Here is a 13127-nt window from a genome sequence, read left to right as displayed (position 1 = left end):
GATCTGCAGGGTGAGTCCCAGACCCCCCGGATAGACGCACCCAGGTGGGTGGGAGCTCCCCTGCTGACTGACGTATTCATTCATGCATTTATTTAGGCATTCATTTATCCATTCATTCACCCGTTCATTTATTCACCCATTCATTTGTTTATTTATTCATTTGTTCATGTATTCATGTCTTGTTTGATTGTGGTTTTGGTTGTCAGATGAGGACAGGGGAGGAGAGGGGATGGTGGTGGTGGTGGTGGTGGTGGTGGGAGATGCTCTGTCATCCCATAATAATGAGACAGTCGGGGTTCCTCGGTGTACGTTCCTTCTGCAGCAGGGTTTTTTGCAGCAGGCGAATGATGTTTTCCCTGCAGGGAAACTAGTGATGTGTTGGTTGATTTACCTTTTCAGTGCTGGAATAAAATCGTGGGGCGACTGTTGATAGTGCATTACAACTAGTTGCACATGTGTAGAGGCTGACCCTCTTGCGCTGGAATAGGAGGATCTACCGTCATCATCATCATCATCATCATCGTCATCTTCATCATCATCATTGTCATCGTCGTCGTCTTCCCCCGACTGTGTTTTCTGGATTGTTTTCTTGTTCTACTTCAGTAGGCCTATGCAGCGATGGGTCCAAGGTGACCCCCGTGCAGATCAAGCGTCAGGACGGAGGACTGTCTCTCTTGTCCCCTCCTTTCACACATAGTTTTGGAATGGCTGCGTCATCACTACGGAACAGAATGTTTTATTGGGCGGGGATGCGGGACCGCCGCCCGTTGCTCGGCTGCCGCGCGTGGACCTTACAGTTTAGTTCTGTTTTGATTCCCTGGCTTATCGGGCTGATGTGCGTTTTGAATTTTAATTCAGTTGCTGCAGAAGCCTGTGTGAATCTACCGCTGTGACAGTCATCAAAGAATAAAAAAAACAAAAAAAAAAAACAAGAGATTTGTTGCTACATGTGTTCGGTCCTACTGTCCAAATTTTTCAATTTCCCATTTTTGTTCCTGAAGGCTTTCTGATGGATATTAGTAAATCATGGATCATTATAATGAAACACACTGGCCAATGGAAGAGGAACAAATCTCATGGTTATGCAACGCAGTTAAATTCATGGTATTATGGGGGTGGGTAGTAAGGTGTTCGGCACAAGGACACCCTAAGTAGCCCCTTCATACTGGCATATTATTGGACACCTACTTGATGTGTTTGAACATGGTAGCTGTATTCAGATGGGGGTTTTTTTTTGGGGGGGGGGGACTGCTGACATCACTCTTATTGGAAAGCTGTACAAATAGCTCAGTTGTTACAAAAAGTGTTGATTCCCAGGTAGCCCAGATGAAGTCCCGATTAGTGGAACGGAATCATGGATCCTAATGGGATGATGGGGTGGGACCATTAATTAGCAACGCAGGGATCGTTGCCGTATCTTGCAGGCGTGTCCGCCGCACTTCACTCAAACAAAATGCTCACGACAATGATGATCAGAAAACACCGTCGCAGTCACAGCTCCACTAACAAACACACGGATGTGAAATATTTGCTCTCTCTCGCTCTCTCCCTCTCCCTCTCCCTCTCCCTCTCCCTCTCCCATCCCACCTTCCTCTCTCCACTTCCCGCAGGATGGTTTTCTTTTGTTGTCACCTGGCTGACAGTCATACATGGGGTAGTTATTCTCTAACATCCAGATGTGCCAATTAAAAACTAGAGATAAACTGAACTGTTGGCTTCCTCGTTCCCTGCCCAAAACTTTCCCCTGTGTTTTTCTCCTCTGAAAAAAATATTGTGCTGACAGGTTGATGTTTCTTAACCCGTCACTTCCTTAATATGCTGAAGGAAACACAGAACAGACTCGGTGAAAATAAGATTGCACCTGCTGACGGAGCCGCTCTCAAACTCTGTGGGCCCTTCCGTCAATTTCAATCCAGAGCTTTTCTTTACGGCTTTTCTTTACGGAGAATTTTTTCGCACAAAAGAGGGTCACAATATCCCGAGGATTAGTGCGGTCTTAAAAAGGGAAGGAGGGTTTTCTTGCATTTTCTCACTTTCCTTTCTCCACCCAGACCATGCTCCATTCCACTGCATGCAGCACCATTTTCTCCGTAATCGCCGGGTTGCAATCATTTGAGCAGATTGTGATTATTTTGTAGAAGTTGATTCCACAGGCGCGTGTTTCCATCCAAATTTAAGCGGAATTATTTTTTCTTTATGTATTTATTTAAATATTTATTACATTTTATTATCAGAAATGTCCCAATAGATGATGATGATGATGATGATGATGATGATGAATGATGAGACATGTGAATTAGGTGCGTTTTCATCACTTAGGTTGAGGCAATTTGACTTTTAGAATTTTTATGTTAAAATGTTCCAATGTCAATAAATGTCTCTTCAATAAAAGGTATGATATATATTCTAAGGTTATTCCATGATTCTGGCATAAAATGAAAAAAGCGTGGCTCAGCACTGAAATGTAAAATTGAATTGAACGTTCATAGTTATTCGAGCTTGTCTTTTTGTCGGTAAAAGTATATGCCACCACCAAAAGATATACCACCCTGCCTAAAGCACCTCCACGTGCTGTGATTTATTATACCAATGAAATACAACGCAAGCTGTAGTTCAAACCGCACTCTTTTTTCTCCTCTCATTTAACTTTCTACTCTCCTTTATTTAAGACAAATCTGATTAACATGCCATTGTAAGCGATTCTATGTGAACCCCGGCTGCTTTATGAGTCTTGGCATCGTTTTTGGGTTCACCGCTCTGAGTTGCATTCCCTGATAATTCCTGGTCAAGCTGCACATTAGGGACGCGCACACTGGGCTGTTTGTGCACGGAGCTATTCGGGGTCAAAGCCTGGAGTTGACCGTCAGAATACAATAGAATCAAATAAAAATGTCCTTTTTTCTTTGTAATTTTCCGCGTCAAACAAACAATGAACATGGATGTACCCACAAAGGGAACTTACAATTTATGGATCAAGGTGAAATGCTTAATGTTATTATGCTTGGCTGGGTTATTTCCGTCAGTGATTAAATATGAGATTTGGATTTGGATGGTGTGTTTAATACTGGACCCAAGGCATCAGATGAACCTTCTGAATGGTTGCCTAAGGACATGCCTGTTGGCTTCCTTTTCATCGTAGCGTGCAATAGAACTGTATTTTGTACTTTAGTTTATCGAGGTGAGGAGAAAAAAATAAATAAAACCTCCAGCTTGGCAGAAGCTGATTTGCGAGTGGGGGAGGTGGTGGCAGTAAAGTGTCGCCGGCCAGTGATAGAATATGACTGTAGTGAAGCAGATTTTTCATGATGTTTTGCACTAATTAGTCTTACGCTTGTATTACTTTGTGTGTGACAGCAATGGCCATAGATTGAAGGAAGGGAATGGTCATTTACAGTGTGGATAAACAGGCTCCCGGTGAAATACCTCAAGTAACTGGTGCAGGCTCAGCCATCAAAAGCACAGAATGTCTCAATGCTACTCATCTTGTAAAACTAAAGTCTTAACTTGTTTCTCTTGTAATTTGGTTAGATTTATCCATAGCAAGGGGCCAATTGGGGCCACAATTATGTGGTGTATATATATAAACCGTATATATATATATATATATATATATATATATATATATGTACTGTATATATACAGTATATACTGTATACACCGATGAGCCACAGCATGAAATGAATGGTCTGATGAATCACGTTTCCTTCTACATCATGTGGAAGGCCGGGTGTGTGTACGTCGTTTACCTGGTACCAGGATGCACTATGGGAAGAAGGCAAGACAGCAGAGGCAGCGTGATGCTCAAGGCAATGTTCTCCTGGGAAAGCTTGGGTCCTGGAATTCATGTGGATGTTACTTTGACACGTACCGCCTACAGTACCTAAACATTGTTGCAGAGCAAGTACGCCTTCATGGCAACAGTATTCCCTGATGGCAGCGGCCTCTTTCAGCCGGATAATGTGCCCTGCCACACTGCAAAACATGCTCAGGAATGGTTTGAGGAACATGACAAAGAGTTCAAGGTGTTGACGTGACCTCCAAATTCCCCAGATCTCAATCCGATGGAGCATCTGTGGGATGTGCTGGAACAACAAGCCCGATCCATGGTGGCCCCACCTTGCAACTTACAGGTTTTAAAGGGTCTGATGCTTATGTCTTGGTGATACCACAGGACACCTTCAGAGGTCTTGTGGAGTCCATGACTCGACGGGTCAGGGCTGTTTTGGCGGCACGAGGGGGAGCTACGCAATATTAGTGGTTATTAGTGGTGGTTTTAATGTTGTGGCTGAGCGGTGTATATATAGTTATGTATATATACTGTACAGTGTATATATACACTGTGTATACAAGTGCTCAGTATCATCACAGTGTGACTTCAACTCAATGCACTGCTTTTTAGGGAGATAAATCTTTTTGCGATTCATCTCACCAGGAAGAGCTAAATTGCAATTCATCTCACCACTATCAATCAATTCAATTCTTCTCGTGAGATGAATCGCACAAAAACCCGAAATAAAGATTTTTCTATTTAAAAGACAGTTAGACTGAGTTACATTACGTTGCCGTACAATGATGTCGTTATTGAGAACAGAATCACAAAATAATCCTAATCAAAATGTAGCAAATGGCATTTTCACCATGAGCAAGCCGCCGTTGTTCTACGGTTAATTTGCACTGAGATGGTTTCTAAGACAAAAAGCCTCTTTACATGAAATGATATATTAAAACATAGTAACATAACATAACAAACAGACCAAAAAAAAAAAGAATAAACGCACTAACTGTGAAAGCCCGCCTCCCCAAAAAAATCGATGTATAAAAAAATTATATATATATATATATATATATATATATTTTTTTTTTTTTAAATTTATAGCCCTAGTGTCATATATATTGCATGTCACAGGGTTGACATATTGAAGGCCGTTCAATATCTGGTGTCCACAGTGAACTTGATTGCCTTCCAACCAGGATCCTTGAACCCGGGCGCTCGTACCTCAGTATAGTAGTGCGGGGGACTAAAATAACATTGCTGCTGCGGTGCTGGATGTATATTGATGGTCACAGTAATATGCGGCGGGGGTAGCGGCGAGGTGGCGGCGCGCTCATCCGTCAGGGCGTGGAGCGGACGTGGCATTGAGGCCACCCTTATGCCGCGCTGCAGCTCAGCTGACGTGACAGAGCGAGATGCCCCTGCAGCGCTGCAGGCGTCCACACGGGAGCCATCACTGGAGTCACTGCACAGCCAGCGTCGCATCGCCTGTGAACCCCGGCAGGATCGCGGGGAGTGGGGCGCACACATCCTTTCTGTTGTGCCAAAGACAAGACTGATAATAGGCCGATACATATCCTCGTGATATCGATTTTGTGATATGGGACTCGATATCGTCTGGCATTTTGTTATTCTAATGTCATTGATCACATTTTCCTAACATCATAGACTGTTATAGTTGTTGTCATCAACCTGCTTGGTCATAATATCCACATTACTAACAGTTGTGTGTAATATCTACCTTTATTTTGTTATGTTATTACTCTGTGTGTCAATTGCATTACAAAAGGGCAGTTTTGGGGTTTTTTTTAAGACAATTGAAGATCCAGTTATGAAGGGGACCTATTTTGCTAATTTCCAGCTCTGTATTTCCCTTCAGAGAACTCCACTACAGTAGCTTTGCATGATTCACAGTTAAAAAAAAACATTATTTATCTTATACTCCTCCTTTACGCAGCCCCCGAGTTCAGCCTCCGTCTGAAACAAGCTGTATAAGCAAGTATAAGCTGTATATGTCTTTAAGGCCCACCTCTCTAAAAGCCCACTTTCTTCTGCTTGGCCAACTTCTGGAAGCCTGCCCAGGGGCAGCCCCCATATATCTGTCTATCATTCGATCGTTTCATGTCCGATTTTGAAACCAACATCAGAAGACTAATAACGACCTGTTTTTTCATTATTTATTAACAAATCCAAAAGCAGAAAACCAATAACGAGCTGTTTTTCATTGTTTACAAATACAAAATCAGAAATCCAATAACAGGCTGTTTTTCATTGTTTTCATTTTCTTCTGAAGTTAAAAATAGAACATGAGAAAATGGGATATTTGTCATCATTTGTCACTTTACATTTCCGATTTGTTGTGACCATGAAGTTATCGGTTTTTTTTTGCCTCATGCGGGACCATAACATTTTTTGAGTGTGAAGAAGAGAAGAATCTTTATTTATTACGCAACACACCACACTACAACACGTGCACACACACATGCTTTTTGGATGGTGGCCGGTGAAATGAGGCCTCTGCATTTAACCCATCCTGGCTTGTCCTTCCTCCGGGGGGGCAGCCAGGAGCAGTGGGCAGCATTCATCGATGTGCCCGGGGACCTGGTGACGAGTGCCGCTGGTCAGACGATGATGTGTGCATGTTTTTGGTGGGGGTCCTTACTGACGTTAGGTGGAGGAAACCCCATGTGTGCACGGGGAGAACATGCAAACTCCTTCTTGTTGTGAGGCAGCAGTGCAATGCACTGCAATGCCGAGTCACAGCGTCAGTCACAGCACTTCTTTGGTGGGGAGCGGAGACACTCCTCCGGATCCGAGGCCGGCTTGGTGGCGCTGCTGGAGAGGCTTGGAGCCCGGCGGGGAGCGTGGGGGTTCTCAGCTCCGTGCGTCCCCAGGGACGGGGGCTCTGTTCCCGCTCCGTCGGCACGGGGTGCCGAGTCCCTCCGGGGGAAGCGGGGAGACAGGGAGGGGGCGGAGACACCACCGGCTTATAACGTTGACATGGATGGGGAAACAGATTCAGACTGTTTGTCCGTTGCCGATACAGACTGCGCAGACGATCACATTAGAGGAGATTATTTTTGAGATAAAACTTTTGAACAGTCTGTGAAGCGGTCGAACAACTTTCGAGACAGACTGAGTGGGTGGGTGGGCACGTCCCTGTGAGCGCCCTGTGTCTGCAGCAGATGACCATAGAATAGTCTCAAGCCTGAGATTTTTGCTCATAGCGATGATTTTATCACAAGTTTCCCTCATTATTTGAAACTTTGGCCACATCTAATATGAGCATCTGAAATTATTACATTATATATACGACAGAAAATATGAAAGAAAAGCATAATAGGTCCCCCTTTAAGCTCATAAGCCACTCAAAAAAAGTTACACTTTTGCTTTGCTCAAATTTCACAGGTTGTACACATTTCAGCAACCGGCCCTGCCGGCATGTTTGGCTGCAGCTCAGTGCCACACAAGGTCCTGCTTGACTCATCATGAATGAAATAACATTTTTGGTGGGGTATTTTTTATATATCTTTTAAATTCATGACCTTTTTTTTTTTGTTCGAATTTGTAAAATCATCCTAGAGACTATGTGGATTCCATTAAAAACAATAAATGCTGGTAGGGGCACATTTGACCCTTGGAATGGCCGTTGCTGATCACGGTATGATATAGTGATTTATTTGTCACGAATGCATGAATTACCATTTTGTTAAAAACTGGATTAGGAAAAACCAATGATATTTACGTTCTTATTCAGTTCACCGTAAAGTTTTTTTCCCAAAAGATTGTGAATAAAACTTTAATCAGTAACAGTAAAATGTATCGACAAAACAGAGTTCATTAAATCCCGGAAAACTGGAACAGCAATTCAGCACGTGGCCTCTTCCTGTCGTAGTTTTGATCGTAGGAGACTAAGGTACTTACCTCAGTCTCTGACTTCATCTGTAGAGGATATACTGTATAATGAAGTGAATTGTGTGTCGTGGGCTACACACTTTTGTTGTTGTTTTGTTGTAACAAATCTGACGATGATGGCTGTTGTCCTTATTGGTGTCTTTTGGGGGGAGGGTGTGGTTGATGCTGTTTCTGAGCACGGTGCTGAGTATGTCATGTATAGACGTTATGTGTCCCAAATTTGTAGTAGGATTCATGGTGAAAGGGGAGGAGAGAATGTCGAAAAAGGAAGGAAAAAGCATGACACCCAGTGCAAGAAAAGTGTTTTACTGAGCAGTAGCCGGACAGAGCGAGAGGAGGCCAAAATATAGACGTGTGTGGAAATGTGCCGCGGCATAATACTTGGTGCGCAACACAAATAAGGCCATTGTTATGTAAGAAACAACTTATTTTTCGGCATTATGTGGTGTAGCTGCTGTTGCCGTGTCATGCATGTCAATTTTGAAAATGACCGTGACCGCGCTGGTTTCGATGCAGGTGACGTGGTAGTAGCCGCGCGCCAGGAAACGTTCCTCTATGGCATCGGCTTCCGGCGAGTACTCCTGCAGACACTGGCATTGTTACCGTACCGCTAGGCATCCCCTCATTGTTTGGTCTTAGAGTGCCGCTGATGTTTGTCTGGTATGCAGCACTGAGTTGTTTGCCCTTACAGCTTTGACAGCGGTTGAATTGGGCGTTCCTGTCGAAGGTGCCTTGTTTTCCCGCCACGCGTCAGGCACACATGCTGGTCTATTAAAGCGGCCGAGGACTACCAGCACTCCCTCCTCTTACACGGTGTTGCCCTGGCGTGGGCTGGCCGGGGTTTTCATTGTGTAGGATTGGCCGTCCTTTACTCATTTAATATGGTTTTCCCGGAGACTGGGTTTCATACCGTGGCGCCGTCAGCCGCTGTCAGCATTCCTGCAATTGTATGTCCTTTCCTTGAACTGCTACCATTTTGGTTGCTGTCGCCATCCTGTATGACTTTAACTGGGATTTTACCAATCTGAAAAAAAGACAGCAATAGTATCTGTAGTGGGTATGGAGAGGAGTGGGGCCTCAGTTATGAGTATTGCAATGTTTTGCTGAGACGGAAAAGTATGTGGAAGTCATTGGCTGACAATGCGCAACGTACAGTAGTTTGTGCTGGGAGGGCGGGAACAGCTGTCAACGTCAGTTGTAGTTCTGAAGCTGGGGTTGTTGGGACGAAGGGCAACTCAGTCTTTTCCACAGTGGAGCAGGATGTTACGATTAACTTCATAGGACTGTGAATTAGAGCCTGTGAAGTAAAGATAAAGTAGAAGTAAACACTGTGTAATGCATTATCGGTGTATGTTTTTGTGGCACCAGTTATTTATGTACGTAGTTCTTTTTCTGTGGCATTGGTTTTTTCATCGAAAATCTGTTATTCTGTAATGTCCGTGTAGTGTGCACTTTATTAGGTGCACCTGTACAATCCAGTCTAATCCAACACATCAGTTCAGTCATAAATGTAGTGCACGCAGTCTTCCCCCTCTCTTACTTTCACACATGGGAGCACTTCATAATGACATTCATTGATGTGTTTTAAGTAAATTGCAGTCTCCTTATGAATTTGTGCTGTTGATGGACGGAACTTGAACCATTTTTGACGACTATGTGTGAAAATATCTACACCAAGTAGATGTGCTGTTGCCTGTATTTCCACCTCAGCAGCGCAAACGGAGAGACATTTCATCTGTGACACTTGCAAATAACAGAAGAGCACTCATGTCTGAGTTCATAAATGTAGGTGGACGAGATTTCCTCCGTGTGTCTTAACAACAGCGAGTCACATTTTTTTGTGATTGTTTTCGTTTCCACTCATTGCAAATGATAACGTTCTAAAGAAGCAATTGCCATCACTCACTGTAGCGTTTGTTTCACAAGGGTCACCCGTTGCAATTGTCAAATTTGTCAAATGTATGTGACTATTATTGGGATGAATGATGTTCACTTTCAGGCAAGGTTGTTTTTGTTGAGCCGTTGTTAAAGAAAGGAATTGATAGATTGTATTTTCCAATGTATTGACTACAGTAACATCAGATACATTTTGGTATATGACTAATTATAACAGCAACATTTAGCAGATTGAGACTTATCAGGGTGGCCTTTGAAATCTGTGGGGTGTTATGGTTCTCTTAGGCAGATTTCTTTGATACTGAGTGCTGTACAGTATTCACTCACCGCCTGGTGTCGTTTTAATGACAATAACCGGTCCTTTTAGACCAGCGATTTCATGTAGTGTTTGGCGTTCACTGAATGAATGTGCGGCATTACAGACATGCCTTTTAGCAGATACAATGTTGTTGTTATTAGCTACAGAGCTGCTGGCTGAGTCACTGCAAATGTCCAACTGTGCTGCATGCAGGCAAATCTACAACTGCATAATATGATCCCTTAATAATTGCACATGTATTGCCGGTAATTGTTAATGATGCCTCATTATTTACCAGTGATCTGTGAATGGCTTTACCAATTGGCATGGTTATATTCCGTAATGCAAAGTCATAATGTTCAACACCAATACAGCCAGTAACTGCTTCAGCATACACCGATCAGCCACAACATTTAAACCACCGCTCATAACCACTAATATTGCGTAGCTCCCCCTCGTGCCGCCAAAACAGCTCTGACCCGTGGAGGCATGGACTCCACAAGACCTCTGAAGGTGTCCTGTGGTATCTGGCACCAAGACGTTAGCAGCAGATCCTTTAAAATCTGGTAGTTGTGAGGTGGACCCCCCATGGATCGCGCTTGTTGTTCCAGCACATCCCACAGATGCTCCATCAGATCGGGCCCTAACCCGCCCATCCACACGATGTAGAAGAAAACATGATTCATCAGACCAGGCCAGCTTCTACCATTGCTCCATGGACCAGTTCTGATGCTCACGTGCCCATTGTAGGCACTTTCATCTGGAACAAGATGATCAATTTTATCACTTCACCTGTCAGTTGTTTTAATGTTGTAGCTGATCGGTGTACATTCATGTAAATGTCTTCCAGAAGGTTGCCTTGGCAGTTCTGATATTGCAATATAAACTCTTCCTTAAACAGTGTCTTTTATTCCACCAGACATGTTTATGTCCTGATAAAGGTTAGTTCCTTCTATCAAATCATCATCTAAGTCACTTGCTGTGCACATTTTAGTCTTTTTTTTTTTAAGAGGAGAGTGGCCTAAAGTAAAGCAGCACATTCATTGCTGCCTTGGAATTCGGGCTTCTGTGAGACATCTGGAAGGGAACCCAAAAACTCAAACCCCCAAAAAAATAATTTCAAAACACATACACAATAAATACATGTTCCTTGTTTTATGTAATTACTTATGGTAATTGTTACCAGTAAGTATAATTAAGGTAGATTAGATAGCTAGATATATCATGTTGTTTGTAGATATATTTTACGTTTAATACACTACGCTTTGTTTAATGCAATTGTCTTCTGGTGTTACTTTAACAAAATGTTTTTCAAACACAATAAAAGTTGATACCGATAAAATACAGGTAGTCCTCACTTAACAACCTACCTGTTTACCTACCTGTAACCTACCGTTCGGACTAGCTCTCTGACAAGTCCGATTGTACGCGGCGCGGCGTCTCATCATCTCCTCTCATCATTCTCCATGTCAGTCTCGTTCCCGCAGTCTGTCAGTAATCACATCACTAGCGTTCTCAATCTCCAAGACTAAAATAGCAGTAAGGAGGCGGGTCCTCGTATTATCGAGCAATTCGCTTAATGACCTGATCGTAGGAACAGAACTCGGTCATTAAGTGAGGAGTACCTGTAATACTTGTCACTTTGGAACTTTGTATGGTTTAGAGTTTGTATCTTATATTCCTTTAGTTAAAGTCTACTTGCCACTATAGCTGTCATGTGATCTGTGTAATCCGCCAACTTGCACATGCGTGCAATGATTTCTCTTTCTCTGTCTCTTGATGAGGTCCCGATTGTTGACCAATCACTCGACAGCAATGCTATCATGTCACCTGTGCATGGTGTCACTTGTGCATGTGCACGCGCTGCGGCGATTATAAAATATGCAGATTTTTACAAAATTATTTCACAATAATGGGCCGATCTGGATCAAATTGGACTACAGCATGTTGGAACTGCCCCAAATAAACATTTTATTTATCTTGTCTGTTAGTGCAGAGGATCCATGACATCCACACACAACTGACGTCAGTTTTTCATTAACAAAACAACACCTTTGGTGCTGGATCCCTAATAACAATAATAATAATAATAATAATAATAATAATAAATGTAGCTGCAGGCAGCAATACACGGGGTCCAGCTTATTGGTTTTAGGTACGTATTACAGTTTTTTGTTTTATGTGAAATGCATCACAAATGCATTCTGCCTTTTCATTAAAGTTTGTTAAGTTTAGGTGTAGGAAATGTTTATACATGTTTATTACAAAAGATTTTGAACTATATATTATCATTGTTATCTTAGCTTTTTGCATTGAAGTACATTCGGAGTATCAGTGACGGTAGATGGTGATGTGTCTCGTATATATCAATTATGATGTATTCATGTCAATTTACGATAACAGTCGAATTTCCGTCGAATTTACATAATTTATTTGTAAATTTGAGAAATTACATTTTCAGTAATTGACTTTTCCATGAAATTCTGAAAATGTTGTGGGTGATTCTTCTGTGAGTGATTACCATTGCACAGCTTCTATTGTTACGATGCCTCGCTGGATCTCGAACACATCACTCAGTTGCACATTTCAGTGGTTCCGGGTGGACGCGGTCAAATTTTGAGACTTACTTTTTATTGTATCTTTTTGTAAATCCGGCAAAGTAATGGGGACCACAGATTAAAAACATCATTTGAACAGATCTACTGACATCTACCAGGTAAGAAGCTATATAAATATACACGTAAATAGATAGTTGCAACACTACAGAGTGAAAGAGTCTACGCCGCCGCACACTGACACCGTCCGAGTGGACATTCTCAATTGGAACCTTTACATTTATAGTAAACAGTTTGATGATGTCATAAAGCGTACAGTAAATCTCATCTTGTTTATTTTTGTTTACGAATAGTGACTTGTCAGTTAACCAAGACAGTTGAAGATCTTGGCTCAAAGTCATTTGGTTTTTCTCTCATTTGTGGATCGATTCTGATGAAACTTTTCAACCTTACAGGCTGGACCCCCAACAAGCAAACTGCAATGCACAAAAAAATAACAAAATCAAGTAAAAACAGAAGGATAAAAGAGTGGAGGTGGCTTGTTTAAGAAAGAGGTTAAATGGAGCTCTGTTAAAACGATTCTAATTCTCAAAGGTACATTACATGTATACATTCACACACATTTTATCAGGTGCTAACCCTGTATTCAACCGTGCAGGTATTTTTATTCTCTCTGATTCGCAGGCGCAGT

The sequence above is a fragment of the Zeus faber genome, assembly GCF_960531495.2.
Source record: "Zeus faber genome assembly, chromosome: 5".
Classification (NCBI taxonomy): Eukaryota; Metazoa; Chordata; class Actinopteri; order Zeiformes; family Zeidae; genus Zeus; species Zeus faber.
This window is presented reverse-complemented; position numbering follows the sequence as displayed.